General features: G+C 35.9%; 1 protein-coding gene across 1 annotated transcript in view; it reads right to left on the bottom strand.

Annotated features, from left to right (window-relative positions):
• PITX3 (paired like homeodomain 3) overlaps nt 1-19466 on the bottom strand; it is a 49132-nt gene extending 29666 nt beyond the window's left edge. Inside the window, exon 1 of the mRNA XM_072423978.1 lies at nt 19309-19466. The gene's annotated coding sequence lies outside the window, so the exon portion shown is untranslated. The remainder of the gene's footprint in view (nt 1-19308) is intronic.
• Between the last annotated feature and the right edge of the window lie 256 nt (nt 19467-19722).

The raw sequence follows: 19722 nt of genomic DNA, 5'->3' as shown, positions 1-19722 counted from the left end.
GACTGCGGATATACTAGAGGAAATAATATTCATAGACTGTGGACATACTGAAGAAAAGTAGGGTCAGAGACTGAGGATATTTTTATTATTACACAGTATTTATTTAGTGGTAACATATTACGCAGCACTTTTCATAATCCATGGTCTTGTAACTAGCTGTTCCTCAAAGGGGCTCACAATCTAATGTCCCTACCATAGTCATATGTAATTACTACAGTCCAAGGTCATTTTTACGGGGAAGCCAATTAACCTAACTCCATGTTTTTGGAGTAGTGGGAAGTATACTGGAGTACCCAGGGGAAACCCAAGCAAACACAGGGAGAACCTGCAAACTCCTTGCAGATAGTGTCCTGGCCGAGATTCCAACCTAGGACCCTAGTGATGCAAAGGCCAGAGTGCTATCCTCTGAGCCACCATGCAGCCCATATATATTACAGAAAATGATGGTCAGAGACTGCAGGTATAAAGCTGTCCAATGCTTCTCTGCGATAATTGGCTCAGGGGTGATATCGGACAAGAATCTGGCCTATGTACAGCGCCCGTTGTCCATCATCCGAACGACCGCCCTGGCAGGTCCACAGACAATGGACGACGAATGATCATAATGGAAATGAAGGGGGGGGCGCTTAGCGGGGTGCCGCTCTGTCGTTCCCCCCCTCCCCTCTCCATAGAGCAGAATGGTGCTGTATGCACATGTTCATGAATCGTGAAGTCGTTAGTCATTGGAAAAGATTGTGAAAGATCCATGTTGTATGTGTGTATTCAGTTTAACAGAGAAAATGCTAGTCAGAGACTGCAGGCATATTAGAGGAAACAATAGTCAGAGACTGCAGACATACTTAAGTAAACAATGGTCAGAGACTGCAGACCATTTACAATGTAACACAAAGTTCACTTGGAGCTTTGTGTTAAATAATTGTCAGCAACATTTGAGCTCCTTGTTGACAAGTCTAACTTTCTGCATCTTCTAAGCAGTAGCCTGCCTGCTGTCTACAGGAGTTAGAGATTCTAATAGACACCACACATGCTCCACTCTCTAACTAAAAAAACTACCCAAATTAAAAAAAATAAAAGTTAAAAAAAATGCCCAATCCTTTTTTTCATAATTGAAATATGTCTTTCATTTGATAAATTTCCTTTTAAGATGCTTTAAAAAGTCCAAAGCAAAACTTAGATGCACCACACCTAAATTAAGAACAGTTATTATCATAGTTGTATTAGCAGTGTTGTGCCACTGAAAACCAAGGACTGGTAAAGCAGTCAGTTAGTATGTTAGTTAGTAGTGGTTAGTAGTTGGTTAGTAGTCGGTTATGACACAGCTTACAATCATGTATTGAATTTTATACAAATGAGTGCTAGGTATTGTGTGAATGTTCCACTCACAGGTATATAAAAATAAAAGGCTATATAAATAGACGATTATAAAAGTAAAAACACACCTTATAAAAGGGCATACATAATTAGCAATCCCACCATCAATTACAGATGTACAGCTTTTAATTATTGATCGTCATTAACTATTTTGAGAATTTATTTTTAATTTATTTGTGTAGACTTATTAACTGTCAGGTCCACTTTAAGGTGACCTTTTCAAGTCTCCAAACACCACCATAAATAAGAAAAGTCTTGGAAGTACCAATATCAAAAGGTTTCAGTTAGCCATTATTACTCATGACATTGGCATTTAGCAGTGAAGGCAGGAAAGCATTTATTCTCTTTTAGAATTCTCTTTTAGAATAAATCAATTATATGTACACAGCATTGGACCTTCACAATAGAGGGTGTCCTTTGTCCAACTTTACAGATAAACTATGACACATCCCATTACAGTAACTGTAATGTGACACAGATATTAAAGACCATCTCTTTACAAACATTTTATTTAGTTAGAATTCCCCTAAAAGTGTCCAGTAGCAATAAGTTTTATTTCCTCTGTGCTGCTTCCCAGCTCTGTCTTACATGGCTTTACTAGTTGCGAATGGAGCTATCCATAGGTAGACTGGTTGCTTTTCCACCAGCCAACTCAACCTGATTCACTTTCACTTTGTGACCAGCCTATCCAGGCACACAGGAGTTACGTCATTCTAGTGCGGCCAATCTGGATGGCACCACAACAAAACAAGGACAGGTGAGTACACACTTGGTTTACTTTGACTTTAAGAGAGAAAGACATGTTTGAAGTCCAGCCTGGGTGACAACCATGGTTTCCTATATGGAAACAGCATAGTGATTGAGAATAAATCCCATATAGGACATGATATGCGTTATTTACAGGATTACCAAGTAACAATAAAGAAGAAAGAGACGTTGCAATATATTTTTGTTTTTGGGTCTAGCTACACTTCTTTGATTTCAGACCCCAACTGCATAACTTCTCTTTTTATTGACTACTATCCCATATAGTATCTTTGATCCTCACTGGAATTACTTATCTAGGCCTGTCTACACCTCCTCTCACTAAGAATCCAGAATTTATACTGTGCTGCACCCCTGCTGTGAAATGTCCTCCCTTAAGACACAAGACACTCATATGACCTCCAATGTAGCCTTTAAACAGACTCTCAGCACTCTACTACTTAAGAATGGCCTATGAGATGAGGTCAAAACTGTTCTCTTTATCTGTACACAAAAATCAGCAAATATACCACAAATATAAAACTCCCCTGGTGAATCACAAATGTTAATAATGTAGTTCAGGCATTGGTATTAGTATAATGTTGTATGCTGCAGTGTTTAACTTTTTTAAAGAATTGAATAGGAGTTTGTATGTTCTCCGTGTATCTGTGTGGGTTTCCTTTGGGCCCCACATTCAAAAAACCATGCAGATAGGTAATCAGCTTTCCCTCAAAATTGTCTTTAGACTATGTTAATGACATTTGACTATCACTTTAGAATGTGAGTCTCATTGAGGGACAACCTAGAGATATGACAATGAACTATATGAAGTGCTGTGTAATATGTCAGCGCTATATAAATAATGGCTAATAATAATAATGGGTCACAATGGTCAGAAACTTATAATTGGAACCAAAAACCTAATATAACATTGATAGAAGGCTTTGTCCGTAGGACCCTCTGGTGGAATGGTACATTAGCGTCAGACTCAGAAGCAAATCAAATCACACGTTTATTCAGAGAAAAGTAACTTGAGCTAGGGATTATTTTAATATCTGCGTTCACTGAGCGTTTAACATTTGTATGTAAAACAAACAATGCATTAATAATGCAATAAACACCAAAATTGGAACGCAAAAAAAAAAAAACGTCACTAGGAAGTAGAGGTTTTTGGCAGAAGAGACATGCAAAGTTTTTTTTGTCCAAAGAAAATGTCCCCGGCGCTTTTTTTCTTGTTTTTGGATTATCCATGTCACCATCATTAAAGTGGTCCCTTTCAGGATAAGCTTTATATCCCATCTCTTCTATCCCATCGCATCTTCTTTCTATGCATAGTTTGAATATGTTTATTTACCTAATGATGATACTATGTACTCATAAAGTTTTACATGTGTGGGCATAGAGTGTGGCATGCAAAAGACCCCATTGACCAGTTCACTTCAGTTTTAATGGCTCAGCAAACATTTGCCCTTTGCAATTGATGAAAGCCCCAGATTCAGCAAGACGCCAGTTAAATAAATCCCTTGCATATTTTTCGAATTCCTCAACAGAAATATACTGGTTAGGAATCCAAATGATCCCTTTACTAGTTCATTGAGAGGTTAGTTTATCAGCCCATGGAGTTGTATTGCAATGTATATTACAAATGTGCACTGTGCTTGTTGGCTTTTGGATTCTAGACTGGCTGGGAGCTTGGGAGGGAGTATGGTCATGTGACTTTTACGGGTCAGCCGCCCTCCAATCACAAAGCTCTCTCTTTTTAGTTTAGCACAGAGAACCGAGAATTTTTCCACTTACACGCCACAGTTCATTTGTCATCTGTACTGACTTCAATCATCCAATCATGTATAACTCTAATATTATGACGCATGTAAAATCCTTTTTTTTCAATTTTTTTTTTTTTGCACATGCTTGGGCGTTATGTTCAAAGTAAAGTATTATTTACCTTCACATCATTGTAAGTGAACATTCTGTAAAAATGTAGTAAATCATCCCTAATGAAATGACAATCTATACTTTACAATTGATTGCTGCAAGTCAGCCTTATCCTACTTTATCAAACCAAATTTAACATCATACTTACTAATATTTTTATTATTATTATTATTATTATTATTATTATTAATATTATTATTATTATTATTATTATTAATAATAATAATAATAAACAGGATTTATATAGTGCCAACATATTATGCAGCACCTTACTATTATTATTATTATTATTATTAAACAGGATTTATATAGCGCCAACTAAACCAATAAATCAGTAAAAACTGATGAAAAAGATGCATGGTTAGAAATATTGGACAAAAACTAATGAAAATACCCAAAACTTAGGCAACGATAACAATGCAACTCATTACAAGGTTACCCATACTATGCAAATGAATAATAAAATGAAGTGAATCCTGTGCATGCAGATGACAAAGGATGACGTCCTTTCACCGACTTCATTTGCACACTTTGAAAATAAGACACAAAGACAGAACAGAAGCTCCTCAACGATGACCATACATATAAAATATATGACTGACAGATGAAGAGGTTCTGAAGCAGCTATCCACATTACATCGTAATAGGTAACATTATGGGTAATAACAGACCACTACTATTATGTTGTAATACAAGGAACTTGACTTGTTCTCTTGTTTTGTTTTGTTTTTTTACTTATTTTGCATAAAATTAGTTACAAGGTAAATGCCCACATATTGTAGGCATATGATTAAGTATACTTCACTATTTTTATGGTTTGATTACAATGAAATGCCTGTTTATTAAGACTTGTACTATACTATTAGTAGATATTTAATTGCTGCATTGCTCAAATGAAGCAATGAAGGTACAAAATGAACTGCAGTCATTACTTTATCTCATAATAATACTTAATAGGTATGCAACTCATTTGTGTTTCTTCCTATTTTTTTAGATTACTGGAAATGTATTGTTTCCTTTTTTGTTTTTTTACATATAAACTTTAAACCTGATGTATACAATCTGTTCCAGGGGTGGACATTTGTGCAGACCATGTAGCTACCCAAGAGCTTTCTAGGAGTGGGTACATTTATATTATACATGGGTGAGGCAGGTGCTGGGATAAGGGCAGTGTTCAGTCCTAGTGACATATTATAGCACAAGATAGTCCAAGGTATTGGAATGGTACCATTTGCTTGCATGTGTCATTTGTCCATATTGATCTATCTATCTATCTATCTATCTATCTATCTATCTATCTATCTATCTATCTGCACTTGGGCAGTAGCTGCAATGGTGCCCCAAACTTGATGACTATATCTGTAACCTATACCATTAATGTATGTTGAATTATTACATTAAGTATTTATGTATATTAAATAAGTACTCAGAGCAGCCATATTTTATTATTACAAACTCAAACTCTGCTTCCTGCTTTGTAGTGGTACATAAAAGTTATGATTTACTACTCCTTCTTCCAATGAACCTGGACCACCCCAGTGATAACAATGGTAAATTATTTCAACAACAGAGATATAGCACAGCACCACCGAGAGCTCCATCTAGTGCCTGGTGTATAAACATCTTTATTAATATACCAATATAAAATAACAAGTGTGAAATCGTATGAAAGTCATATTATCCTATATTTTTGTATATATGTTCCTTTATCTCCAGCTGTTATAACTTGTAACGCTAGGCAGGAGGTGTCCTTATTTAAATGCCAATCAAAAATGTTTGTGCATGCAGAAAACATTGCTGTGCTGCACAATGCATTACTAAAAGTGCTAAACCTTTTTGAAGACCCCATAAAGATCATAAAATTAAAGCATTATTTCAATCAGAAACATTATGAAAATACTGCATGTGGATATTTGTGAGTATACAGACTGCCTGACAATTATGGCCACTATGTTTTTGAAGGACCACACTTACATGCAGGCCAATATTCGAAGTGTACCATAAATGTAATAATAAATGATCTAATATATATATATAAACTATATAATATATACATTTTTATATATATATATATATATATATATATATATATAAAATAGAATAGTTAATTCTTTTAGTTTAGTAAATTGAGATCAGTGTGTCACCCACAAAAGCATTTGTTCACTAGTTAGGTATTTCTACCAAGGTTCTCCATGTATGGAATAATGTTACAAAGTAATTATTTCACTTGGCTGTGTTGTATAACTGCACCAATTAGACACAGAATACTATACAGCAGTCTGACTCTAGCCGACCTTTATAAAGTGTAGTGACTGTCTTCTTCAAAACTGTCTGTATAAAGTGTCAAAAACTCTAATCCCGAAGTAGGCAAACTCCAGCCTTTAGGCCATATATGACCTAGCCAGTATTCCAGTCCGGCCTAACGCCCCCCCTAGTTATTTATTGTTGAATCCGGCCTAACTGCATTGTCGCATAATTGCGAGTTTCAGCGATATCATTGATATCATCGAGTTCCCAAACAGTAACCCCAATTACTATGCCTAAAGAGCAGAAGCATTGCTCAGCTACCAGTCTCCGGAAGGTTGACCTCGAACGTCGTGTCTTCAACCCCCAATGGACTGACAAATTATTCTTCATCCAATGCGACAACAAAACCTTGTGTTTAGTGTGCAACGACACCAACAGCACTTTCAAGTGGTCGAATCTCAAGGGGCATTTCGACGCCAAGCACACGCACACGTACAGAGACTAAACTGCAGATGAGCGGAAGACTGAGGCTGCTCGATTGCAGTCACGGTTGGAAAAAACTTTCCTTGGACACCTTGTTTGTTTCTGGCCTAGTGTGTCTTCTTGACCTCCTGAAATGGCCTAGTAGTCCAAAAAGTTTGCCAACCACTGCTCTAATCCTTCCATGTAAATATTTAGTGGTAGTAGTGGTAGTTTATAATATGAATGTAACAAGATCAAAACTTTAAAAAAGTACTTTAGGCTTAGACATATGGAAATATGTAACTATGTAACAACAATATTGTTACGTTGTATTTACTTCTATTCATACATGTGCAGATCAAAGTAAAATAAAATTGTTTTCAACCCTAATCACCCCATATTATTGTCTCCCTTCTCTTAGCCATTGCTTTTTTTTTATTTCTAAATACATTTTTGTAATTTATGACATTATATAATCTTAAAGCACATCTAAAACCCAAACTATTTTTTAAATTTTGGATGCAATAAAGGAATATTTATGAAAAGTACCAATGGCCCAGTGTTAACAGACAATGCCCCCTTTCCCACCTCTTGTCCACCAAAATGGTAAGGTTGGTGTAATATGTGGGGGAATTCTTTTTCCCAGGTGATTGTATACAGAGATACGTAAGTACCTCTTACTCATTCACAGAGTTACAACCTAAAAAGCACATATACACCATGAAATAAAAAGGCAAACGCATACTTACAACATGAAAATACGGATTATTTTTGTCCCCCAAAGTAAATCTTTTGTCAATCATGTAATCCAGTGATGTTATTCACATCAATCATGGTGTCCAGAGATGTAACGCTCCTCAATTACAATGACCCAACACCTGACATTCTGTACATACTGCACACATATCACTAAATGACAGATTTAATGGGTGTGATAATCCCACAGGAATCCTAGGTGATGCAATTGACCAAATTTGGTCAATGATGCACCCATTATTTCCGGAGCGGTTACCACAGCAGATAGATCTGTCATTTAGCAGTGGTAATGCTGTATGTAAACACCAGCGGATGAGGTCTGTATTGTTGAACACTGCAGGTGATGTGGATTTTATTATTGGACAAGTGATGAAAATTTTTTACATTAGGTCAGTTTGTTACATTTATTTTTTTATTTCATTAAATTAGTTTTTCCCTGTGTGAATGTTTTAGTTTACTTTGAACTTTTTGATAGAAATAGGTATGGTACCTCTGGGAGCACAAGCTCCCCCAAATTACCCCAATATCCCTGTTGGGGCAATGGTGTGGAGGATAAAAAAGAGGAACCTGTCCTTCAGAATTGTAATAATAGTACTTTTCCATCTCCCTCTCTTGCAAGTTACCTGTCCAATATTAAAAGCAACATGGTATGGGAAGGAAGGGTGGGAAGTCGCATGCTCCCTTTTTTGACCATTTAGGCTGGGTACCTTGCTAGGGGCATGATGTTCACACTAGCGGTGAGGTTGTGATGCACTTAGTGCTTCCTCATGTCAGGGACCCGCTGCCTCTTGGGAGATATAACATGTAGCATCTCTCTGCTGTAGCTCCATAGGGAGTGAATACTAGTACCACTCATTGCCACTAGCTGCCAAATGTGAAGACACTACTTAGCAGAAACAGATGTATGGTGCAAGTAACTGAGCAGCTGGCAAGATGCCAACAGCGAGGAGCCATGCAGGGTTCAATGCTGAAGCAGGTTTGCCCCTAAAAACACACACTGTCAAAACATGTACTATTAAAAAGCACACACTTAACCAAAAAAATGTCAATGGAGGTTATACTTTACAAGCTGAATTTTTGTTCCGGGTCAGTACATCCAACAGAGAATCTGCATGACAATACTGGACCATGCACCTTTAAAATCAAGTTAATATGGGTAGCCTTGACTGGCACATTGAATGGCCGATTGCCCAAAACCTAGCAATCAGAATTAAAGTACAGTTTCCTAACTGACACTAATCTCTCCCTATGGGGTGTATCTGCTTTTCCTATGCTGTCCGTGCTGCGTCTTCCAAGTACGCTGCTCTCGTCTGTCTCTGTTTATAATGGGTGGCCTGCATTGATATCCATTGAAACACTCCAAGGCCATTTAGTGCATTATGGTTTACAAAAAATGTATCTAGCCAAATCTGTCATAATTTTGCCAGGACTGCTGAACCTCTATAACATACATATGAACAACTCTTAAATAATAGCAACATAATACTGACATTTTTAATTAGAAGGCTCCATGACTGTTATCCTAATTCTTGCTTAACTAACTAGGGGGACGCTGGGACACTTTTTTCTACAAATGTAGAAAATCTAAAAAAATGTAGAAAATCTAAAAATTTAGAAAAAAATTTAATTTGCAATCTCCAAGCTTGTTCCAAGATAGTAACTCACCAGGTAAACAAGAAAGGATTGCAATGACAATCTTAGAGCATGCATCTTTAAAAACAAGTCACCACTGGCAGCTCCAATATGTCTGTGCTCTCACATTTCCTTTGAAGTGAAAATAAAAATATTCTTTTGGTAGGAACAATACAGATCTTGTAGATTTGGATTAATGTTTTGTATCCTTTACATCTTTTTTTATAGGTTCACTAGAGACTACTTGCTGTATACTGATACAATGAATTCACTTTTTTCTTCACATTCCACCTTTGTTACATATGAACTTATTAGTTCTTGCATTGCAGGTTTATTTTAGATACAAGAAACACTGAGACATACAAGGCAAGCGCTTTCTCAGCCCATAAACAGGGAATCATTCTTGACAAACATTGGTAAATACCTTTAGTTACTCACTTTTTAGGTATTTGCATTTTTACATCCTTGTTGCTGACCTGTTTGTCTACCTAATATAAGCAAATGGGCTACCTGTGCAAACAGGTCACACAATTGTGCATGACGGTGGGGCTGTCTGTAGAGGCTGATCCCATAATAGCGCAATTAAATATGTCCAGAAATAAGCTAGTCCTGCTCTTAGGCAAGTGCTGGAAGCACTAACCACATTCATGGCAATCATTGTTCTTCTGCTAGTTCAGTAATATCTACCCTATGACCTGTAACAGATGCACAAGACGAATCTGGTTGGTTGTATATGGTTCATTTTTGGGCAACTTGCAATGTGATATGAGACCAGCTGCCAAATTGTACTAAACGTGCCAAGATGACGACATGTGAGTGGTACAAAAGTACTACTCATACACAACATGACATTAAAGAAAACCTTCTCCATGAGAAATACGCAGGCTGCCATTGCTGACCCTAGTTTCTTACTTCACTACTTTTTGTAGCATGCTTGTTTTCAGAAACAAGCATGCTACAAATGAAAGTTAAAGTCACAATTCCTGATCTGCATGTTGTTTCTTGCTTTGTAAGCCATTAAACATTAAAGCCAGAGACAGAAAATCATTAAACTTAGCACCTTTCATGTTAAGTGGATGTAACCCAAAAGAGATATTACTCACCTATCCTACCACCCGTGGGTTGAACTTTGTACATGTGAGCTGAAAGGTCTTCAGCAGGGGTGCCCACACTTTTTTGACTTGCGAGCTTCTTTTAAAATGACCAAGTCAAAATGATCTACCAACAATAAAAAGTTGGAATTAATAACTCCTGTGCCTGGTAGAGTTTATTATGAAAGGCAGGGCTCCGCGATCTACTGGTCTTGCCTTGCGATCTACCAGAAGATCGTGATCCACCAGTTGGGCACCCCCAGTCTTCAGTATCTGACACACTTCTAGAATTGTCAGATGCTTGGCCCCCATTGTGTTCTGTGATGCCAACAGTGACCTAGTAGCCCATAGATTAAACACAGTACATGGTAAGGGATCCGGCATCAAATTCTTTTTGAAGTGTATCAGATGCTGTAGATTTTTGTGCGTGCATAGCTCTGCAACAGAGCTAATATTAGAAGTAAACCTAGCAGGACAGGTTCAAATTGAAGCCTACCTTTTTAACGTGTCTTGCAGTATTTTTTACTAAGTGATTGTGCTAATAACTAAAGCCTGCCCTGTGTTGGCAGCACACTGGAGAGTCGGACTGCTGCTCTAACACAGATTACATGGCTTTGGGTCTCTAGTGGTCTGGCATTCCTCTGTACAATGCCCTAACCAACAAGACTCATTCTCCATAATCACCTCCTTGCAGGAGACCTGGACTAATGTCCTTTGTGCCACTGCCCAGCTCCTCAGAACAACACTTACAGATCTCTGCATATTGTCAGATTTAACAAATGCCACACTCTTCACTTGCTATCCAGCCTGACTACATAACAAATTAAAAAATGTGAGGCTTTAATTGGATTTTAACTCTCGTCATTCACAAGCTTATCAGAGTGGCTTTAAATGTCCGCCTCCACAGCAAAATCTAGACACTCCTTGGTGTTTGAACAATGCAGGTAGCTATGTAACATGGCAGCACCCAAACTGCATTTTTATACATTTGTCACATCGATTCCAATTATTAAAAGTTACAAAAAGTTCCCTGATTTTTTATCTACTTGCATAGCTGTATTTTGTTGGTGACTCGTTCTCTTTAATTAAGACAACTCCAATTAGATATGCAATAAACACATTCATGCAGCTCTCTTTATTAGAGACAACTAGACAATATATAATGAATTCTACATTTAATCATATATAAATATCTCAGTTATTACACCCACACAGAAGGTATATAATTCTAATATACTGCCCCTCAGCTATGTAGGAGGTATATAGAGTACAAGCTGGGATTTACACTCCAAGGAGAAGAGGAAACCCCTTGATGGCCTAATGAGGCCTAATCTTACACACAGACTGATTATAGGATGCCTATGGCCTGATGTAAATATCTGTGTATCCTGGTAACAGAAAACATCTATCGGGTCGCCTCTCCATTTCCAGGCAGCTCAATCAATGCACATGTTCATGCACAGACAGGTCACATAACCTTCCCTCTATTAGAGGGTCATGTGATGCGGGGGACACTCTCCATTTTCAGAGGGGCGACATAAACTTCCATCATCTCATGCACATTGCCTTGTGCTGACAACCTACATATATGTTATACAATATTCCCCACCAATATACAGCTCCGTTTACAGAGTGCCGAGACAATGATCTGGGCCACTGGACGTAATACTAGATGGCAAAAACATGGAAAGAGATTATAGACTGAACTCATAAATAAACATTACATAATAATACATACGGCAATGACTTCAAATTAATGCATACGCACAATATTCTTATATAGTTTGAACATATACCTACAGCGTATGGGGTCCACAATGCATCACAATGAACTGCTACTTAAAGACATGGAACTATATATCCTAACTTGGGGAAACTTCCCCTCAATTTTTTATATACACTCAATGTATATGATCCCTATGAGGTCCTTTTATAAAACAATAAATCAGATATTCACTGAAACATTTCCTAGTGGAGAATTAATCACTGCCATTGAAAACAATGGACCTGATTTTCCACCAGAGAATGTTTCAGTGAATGTCAGATTCTCTGCTTTATAACTAGATGCCATTGTATCTATCTATCTATCTATCTATCTATCTATCTATCTATCTATCTATCATCCATATATCTAAATCAATTCCACTGTCCCTAAATAAACACATTTATGTTTTGGATGGTACCTATTAAACAAAAAAACAGTATAAAAGTAACAAAAAAAATAAATAAATATATATATATATATATATATATATATATATATCGGAAAAAGCATGTAGTCATCATATATATATAATAGAAAAATAAGCAGGAGGATTGATATAGAGCTATAGAGTCACATGGAGATAGAGCCAGCCTGGCATTTTGATGATAAGCTCCCTTAAATTAGTATATAAACTTATGAATCAGATAATCAAATAATGTGTGCTACAACTGTACAAACACACTAAATGAGATCTGTGTTCTGTTGCCTCTTTTAAAATATGCAGCTGTATCTATTTCTAAATACATAACCTTACTACCCCTTTCTGTAACAAGATCCTATTAATATCTTTTGGGATCAGCTATCAAATCCTCTCTCCTTTCACACCCTTCTCAGCTCTGTAATGTAATTCTGCTGTATGTCTGTGTAATGTTTTCCTGTATTCATAAATCTCCATATTTATTGTGCATTGTATCCCATACCACCACTCTGCATTAAAACTGTGCAAACTGTTAGGCCTCATTCCTGCCGGCTTAACAACACAGCATTTGCTTCTAGGTATTGAAGCCTTTCAAATGTTTTGTAACATAAAAAGGAAGGGTCTGCTACACACATAAAAATCATAATGTTTTTATGTTGCTTTTTGCTTTATAAAAATTTGGAAATTTGCAGTTTGAAATGCACTAAATAAATCAGCGAATGCCGAAAACGCACTGTAGGAACTTTTAATTTTCACGTCTGCTCAGCACTCAGATCAGCCTCTGGTTTAAATATTTTATATTTAATATTTTGTTGTATAAAATAAAATGTTTGGTGTTCTGAAAGCTCCAGACAAAACTTTACAAATTCAAAATGCATCCAAAACATATCAAAAGCGTGCCATGATGCAAATTTTATAAAAGCTTTACTTTTATTGTATGTATGAACATAACAGCATGCACATAATCGGCTAAAGTTTAGAAACTTTTCTTATGAAAAACATACCTTAGAATGCCTAATCATGTGTAGATGCTTTTGAGATGATTGGATTATTTAGAATATTGAATTTTTTTTTAATATTAAGATTCTCAATGCTTTTAGTAAAGCAGCCCAGTTATTACCTGTGGGGTGTATGGATGAATGTGATTACTATAATTATTATATAGCGCCAACATATTACATAACGTTTTACAGAGTCCATATTCATGTCAATAGTTGTCCTATTAATGGTTGTCAATAGCTCACAATCTAATGCCCCTTTTGTAGCCAAGTGTCCCTATCATAAGGCCATTTTTATTTAGAGTATCCAGTTAACGTACTAGCATGTATTTTGGGATAAGGGAGGAAACAGAAGTGTGAGAAAACTCACTAAGAGAGAAAACACAAACAGCAAGGAACCCATTATAAGTATAAACATTTTTATTATTCTCAACAATATTTAATATTATAATAATAATATTAACAACCATATTGATCAAAGGTTCTCCAGTGCTTAACACTGAATTTCTGGAATGAATAAGAAGCTGAATGTGACTATAAAGTACAAAGCCTGTTGCAGAATGATCTATAACAAACAGTTGAATGTGTGATAAATGCTTTCCATGGTGCCTGTAGCAGGAGTGGATGGGGCTATGTCTCAGGCAGCCCTTTCCATCAGCCCATGGGGCCCCTGGTTCCTGTGTGAGAGTGCCCAGCACCTGCAGCTGTCAGTTCTCTTGATGACCAGAGCTGAACCCAGATCACATCGCAGCTTTTGTTCCCAGCAAAAAACTTTCTATTGTGCCTGCTGCTGAGATCTGCTCTTAGATAAAGGGCCAGAACATGCAGCACATATAAGTCTGGTGGGGGTCAACTAATGCATTTTTGTTAATCACTGGGCTAACATAAGTCACCTCAATTCTCAGCAGGGGGTGAGCAAGATGCATTTTGTAACTTTATCATTTTTATTTTACAATATGTATTTTGTAACTGCATCATTATTATTATTATTACCTAACCACATAATTTATTCCATGAGATGACTGTGTATGTATATGTATGTACTAATATATTAGCATACATCCAATCATGCAAGGATATCTATGATTAAAAGAAATCAAATTGTAGATTGTTTTATCCAAGCTTTAGGATCTGAACAGTACAGACACAAGAGTGTCATTCTTCCTTTGTCCCTTATAGCAGTGCTGCAGATTGCTATTATCAGTAGGGATCAGATTATTAATTGGGATCCACACCCTCATCCCTCATCTCCCAACTAGATAGACGGATATACACCAGGCATCTATCATTTCTTAAGTAGATCTCGGATTAACCGAGGAAGCTCCACAAGACTTTCACGTGTCCAGAATAACACAGAAATCATGTGCACTGAATGCTATCAATTCTGCAGAACAAAATCTGTGCATGATCAGATGATTTATTTCCACAATAAGTCTATAACATCAGAAATTGCTGCCGAATATACAATTCGATCAATAAATATTCCAAATTATTCTCAGAAGTATTTTTATATAAAATATTTATTTATAGAGATCTTGCTGCGCTAATATAAAACCATTTGAAAAATTTTAAAACATAAAATAATAAAAGGTGAAATTGATTATTGTCATCATATATTGTAATACTGTTACACCTCTCCAATCTGATTCTATTTATTCTTTTATAATGTTCACTGTAGTCATCATCATCATATTCTCCTTCACAAAGCAAAGTAATTAAATATATTAGATGTAGAATATTTCAATGACAAAATAATAGAAAATTAGAACACTTATCTAAAATGTATAAAAATGTAATAAATCATACTGAAGAAATGTATTTAGTTTATATTCTTCTCAGCAACAGATTGAACACACACATGGGATACTATATAAAACTGGCTAAATGATAACACAAGCGGAAATTCCTCCCAAGTGTAATAACAGAGCAGATTTATAGCACCGGTGGGTGACCCTCTTGTAAAAGTGTTTAACCCTTTAATTCCCAGCCCACATAATATGCCTCCCCCACCCCTATCCAGCAGCAGTCAGGTCACGGTCAGTAAAGGGTGGATGTCAGGCATGGGGTGAGGGCTTTGCTGGGTGACAGCTCTGCTCCCTACACTGCCAGAATGACTGATCACTGAGGGCCAGTGCAGCACCCAGCACCCCACCCGGGGATTCTGCTATCCGTGGGTGGTAATCTCATCCCACGACCACCACAAGATCTGCTTCCTGTTAAATCATGAAAAATCCCACAACAGATTTTTAGCCATTGCTTCCTTCCTGCAACATTCATAAATTTTACAGGGGGGGGTGACAGGTGTGCCCAATCGGACAGGCATTTACAAAACTTCTGAAATATAGATTTACCAAACTTGTATCCCATGGGAGCCTGCGCCTACACAGCTGCAGCCTAGGAAGGGAAAAGCCCAATTCTAACACAATTCACCGATCTGTCTATCAATCTGCCAAAATCCAGGCCACACAGCGCTCAGATTGGCCATACCACTCATCTGCTGGACCAGCTCAAATATAAATATAATGTATACAATGTGTACAATCCAAACTCCACTATAGTTATAATGCTAGTAATAAATATTATATATATAAAAATAATAATATATATAGTATTGCATATATGTCCTTCTACAGTTCTGTGATTATACCTCTATTGATGCTTATATGAAATTAATTGTAGATGAATGTCTTTCTATAGTTCTGTACTTCTTAATTCTGCTATTTGATATATATATGTTAATTTTGTTAATTCTGGTATTTGATATATATATATATATATATATATAAATATATATATTAGTTTCATAAATTTATACCGGAATTAACAGGTACAGAACTTTAGAAAGACAATTATCTACAATTATTATATATATATATATTCTAAATCTATAAATACTAGCTATATTTGTATTGCATAGTTGTAATATTTACATGTATACACTTATCTATTCATAATGATATATTTCTATATTTATAAAAATAATAACACAGGAATTATCCACCTGTTGACTCAGATATATGTAATGCCTATTACATATATGTAGTTTTACAGTTCTACACCTGCCATACATCTATTACCGTGGGCATTTCTTGTAATGCAAGGGTATATAATTATTATTAGAATTTATAATAAATATGTAGAGTTTTACACCTACTCCATATATTGATACTGATAAATGTAATATATGGTTACATAGATATAACAATAATACACCGACTGATAATACTGGTAATACATGTAATATATAATTGCATATTTTTATGTTTTTTTAATGTTATTATACAACTACTATACATCTAACATCTATATAATGTATGTATTACATAGTATTATATATTTGTTCTTATAATTCTGCACCGATTAAACATTAATGCTGACGATAACTGTTAAACATGGGATTTATTTTTACAATTATATATTTACTATACACGTGTTAATGCAGATATAAAAATGTGTAATATATATATATATATATATATATATATACAATTCTGCTCCTTTTTTACATGTGATAACTCTAATATTAAATGTTATATATATAAATATACATACAGACACATTCTAACAGTCCTTTTCATTTTGTACATATAATAATTCTGATAGTAAATGTAATACATAGCTGCACATATTTATTCTGACAATCCTGTCCTTTTTGTACATCTATTTCATGTACTTTAAATGTTCATCCTTACATCTATTCATTACTACAATTATACATCAGTTTTATAACGTTTCAATGGTGATATTAAATCTAAAAAAATCGTTACATTTATTTATTGTGTTACTTCTGTGTATTTATTAAAGCTGATATCAAATCCATATTTATACAAAATGTATTACTACATTTCTTACTCTTCTATATATCTGTTAGTGCTAATAGTAATTATAATCTAGATTTTATGTTATACTCTATTCTTACAGTTATTTCCTTTCTGTTTATCTCCTAATACGGACATTAAATGTAATTTATATTTATATAAATGTATTTTTACCATTCTGCCTCTTATATTTAACAATTAATGACGCTTTTGAATGTATTTTATATTATTATCAAATTATTCTTACAGATTTGTCCCTTCTGACATAAAATGTAATATATATTCCTTCCTTCTGTTCTGCACCTACAATACATCGGTTAATATATATTTATATAACTGTATTCTTAGATTGCTGCCCTTCTATATGTCTATAAATGCTTATACAACATGTAATATATATTTTTTATAACTGTATTCTTACATTGCTGCCCCTTCTATATGTCTATAAATGCTTATACAACATGTAATATTTATATATATATACCTGTATTCTCACATTGCTGCCCCTTCTATATGTCTATAAATGCTTATACAACATGTAATATTTATATATATATATATATATATATATATATATATATATAACTGTATTCTTACATTGCTGCCCCTTCTATATGTCTATAAATGCTTATACAACATGTAATATTTATATATATATATATATATATATATATATAACTGTATTCTTAGATTGCTACCCCTTCTATATGTCTATAAATGCTTATACAAAATGTAATATATATTTTATATAACTGTATTCTCACATTGCTGCCCTTTCTATATATCTTTTAATTGTGATATGAAATGTAATGAATATTTTTTTCTAACTGTTCTGCACCTATAACTCATCTATTAATGGTTTTATATCTGTAGGAGTTTGTGATACACTTTTTAATGCCAACAATACATGGAATGCACATTGATGTACTCTTCTACTTCTGCAGTGATTCGCCCTGTATCTCTGGCAGTGAATGTAACACACATGTATATTATGTTAGATGCTATTTATTAATAACCCAGTGTGACTAGATGAGATATAAAGCAGCTTTGTGTTGCTGTGGTTGGTGTGATGTATATTGGTGTGCAGTAAGTTCCCAGTCTGGGAATGTCTCTGTATATACACATTCACACACACATGTATAGGAAGTTTATGGCGATCTGCTCCTGGCTGCTCTCTTAGCTCTCCTGGCATGTCAGGCTGCAGCAGCTGCTGGGAGATCTTTCAATTCTGCAGCTGTTATACTAAAGTATTGTAAACAAATCTGCAATTTGGATCGCTATAAAATGTGCTGCAGAATGACATCAAGCCCAACATAATGTACTAATCATAGCCACCAAGGCGACACCACTGTCCTACACATCCGATCTATGAAAATAATATTTATTTGTCACAATATAATCATCAGATGAACTCTATGAGCTCTGCACGTTGTCACTACTTGCACCACTGTCCTAGAAAAGTTTTGCAGATCGGTGTCACCCAGATTGTTCATGTTTGTGTTTCTAGCAGCAGATATGACCCCAGATAAATAGTTTTCTGTGGCTTCCAAGAATTGCTCACTTCTCATGTAAACAGGAGTCAGTTCTTTGTATAAATATCATTTCTCCAGCTGCTGTCTTCAGAGTTTAGCTATGGAGAGAACTTATTATCCCCAATCATGAAACTTCATGTGATCGGAGAGGGGGACACAGAGATCTCCTTCATCAGATCACTAAATGTGCAGGTAACTAATAGGAGATCTTTCATCAGATCACTAAATGTACAGGTAACTAATAAGAGATCCTTCATCAGATCACTAAATGTACAGGTAACTAATAGGAGATCCTTCATCAGATCACTAAATGTACAGGTAACTAATGGGAGATCATTCATTAGATCTGAATAAGTTAAATGTAACTAATAGGAGATCCAGGATCAGATCTGAAAAAGTTAAATGTAACTAATAGGAGATCCAGGATCGCTTGGCATGCACAGAGAAAAACTTTTTCTATATAAATTCTCATTATACACGTGATGCTGTGCAGAAGTTTAGTAGATTGTGCTATGTATGTGATGATCTCATGTACTCACCGTTGGTTTGTAGGGTTCCTGGGTTAATCCTGCTTGTGATCAGTGTATCCTGTGCTGGCACTGTAATAGTTTAGTCCTCCTGTGCTATTCCCTGCTCCTTCTCGTATGTGACATGCAGAGAGAGTGGAAGAGATTCCAGGCGACTGGCTCCCATTCACTGCTGCCATTCACTTTATTGTAGGCAGCGGGCGCCCCCATGCACACCCAATGAATGGTGCACACTCAGCCAGCCCCCTTCCAGATGCTCAGCCCAGAGCTGGGTCTAGGCTGTCCAGCTGTGCTGTACGAGACCACGCCCATACATGTATGGGCCAATCACGACACGCCGTTTATTGACAAGGGTACTTCTGCTGCCACACCCCCATTCAGCTGAGCAGGCACATGGCTGCAGAGGAACAAGGCATGCAAATGGCC

The sequence above is a fragment of the Pyxicephalus adspersus genome, chromosome 10 (genome assembly GCF_032062135.1).
Source record: "Pyxicephalus adspersus chromosome 10, UCB_Pads_2.0, whole genome shotgun sequence".
NCBI lineage: Eukaryota > Metazoa > Chordata > Amphibia > Anura > Pyxicephalidae > Pyxicephalus > Pyxicephalus adspersus.
Note: the sequence above shows the minus strand (reverse complement) of the source record. Positions and strands in the feature narration are given on the sequence as shown.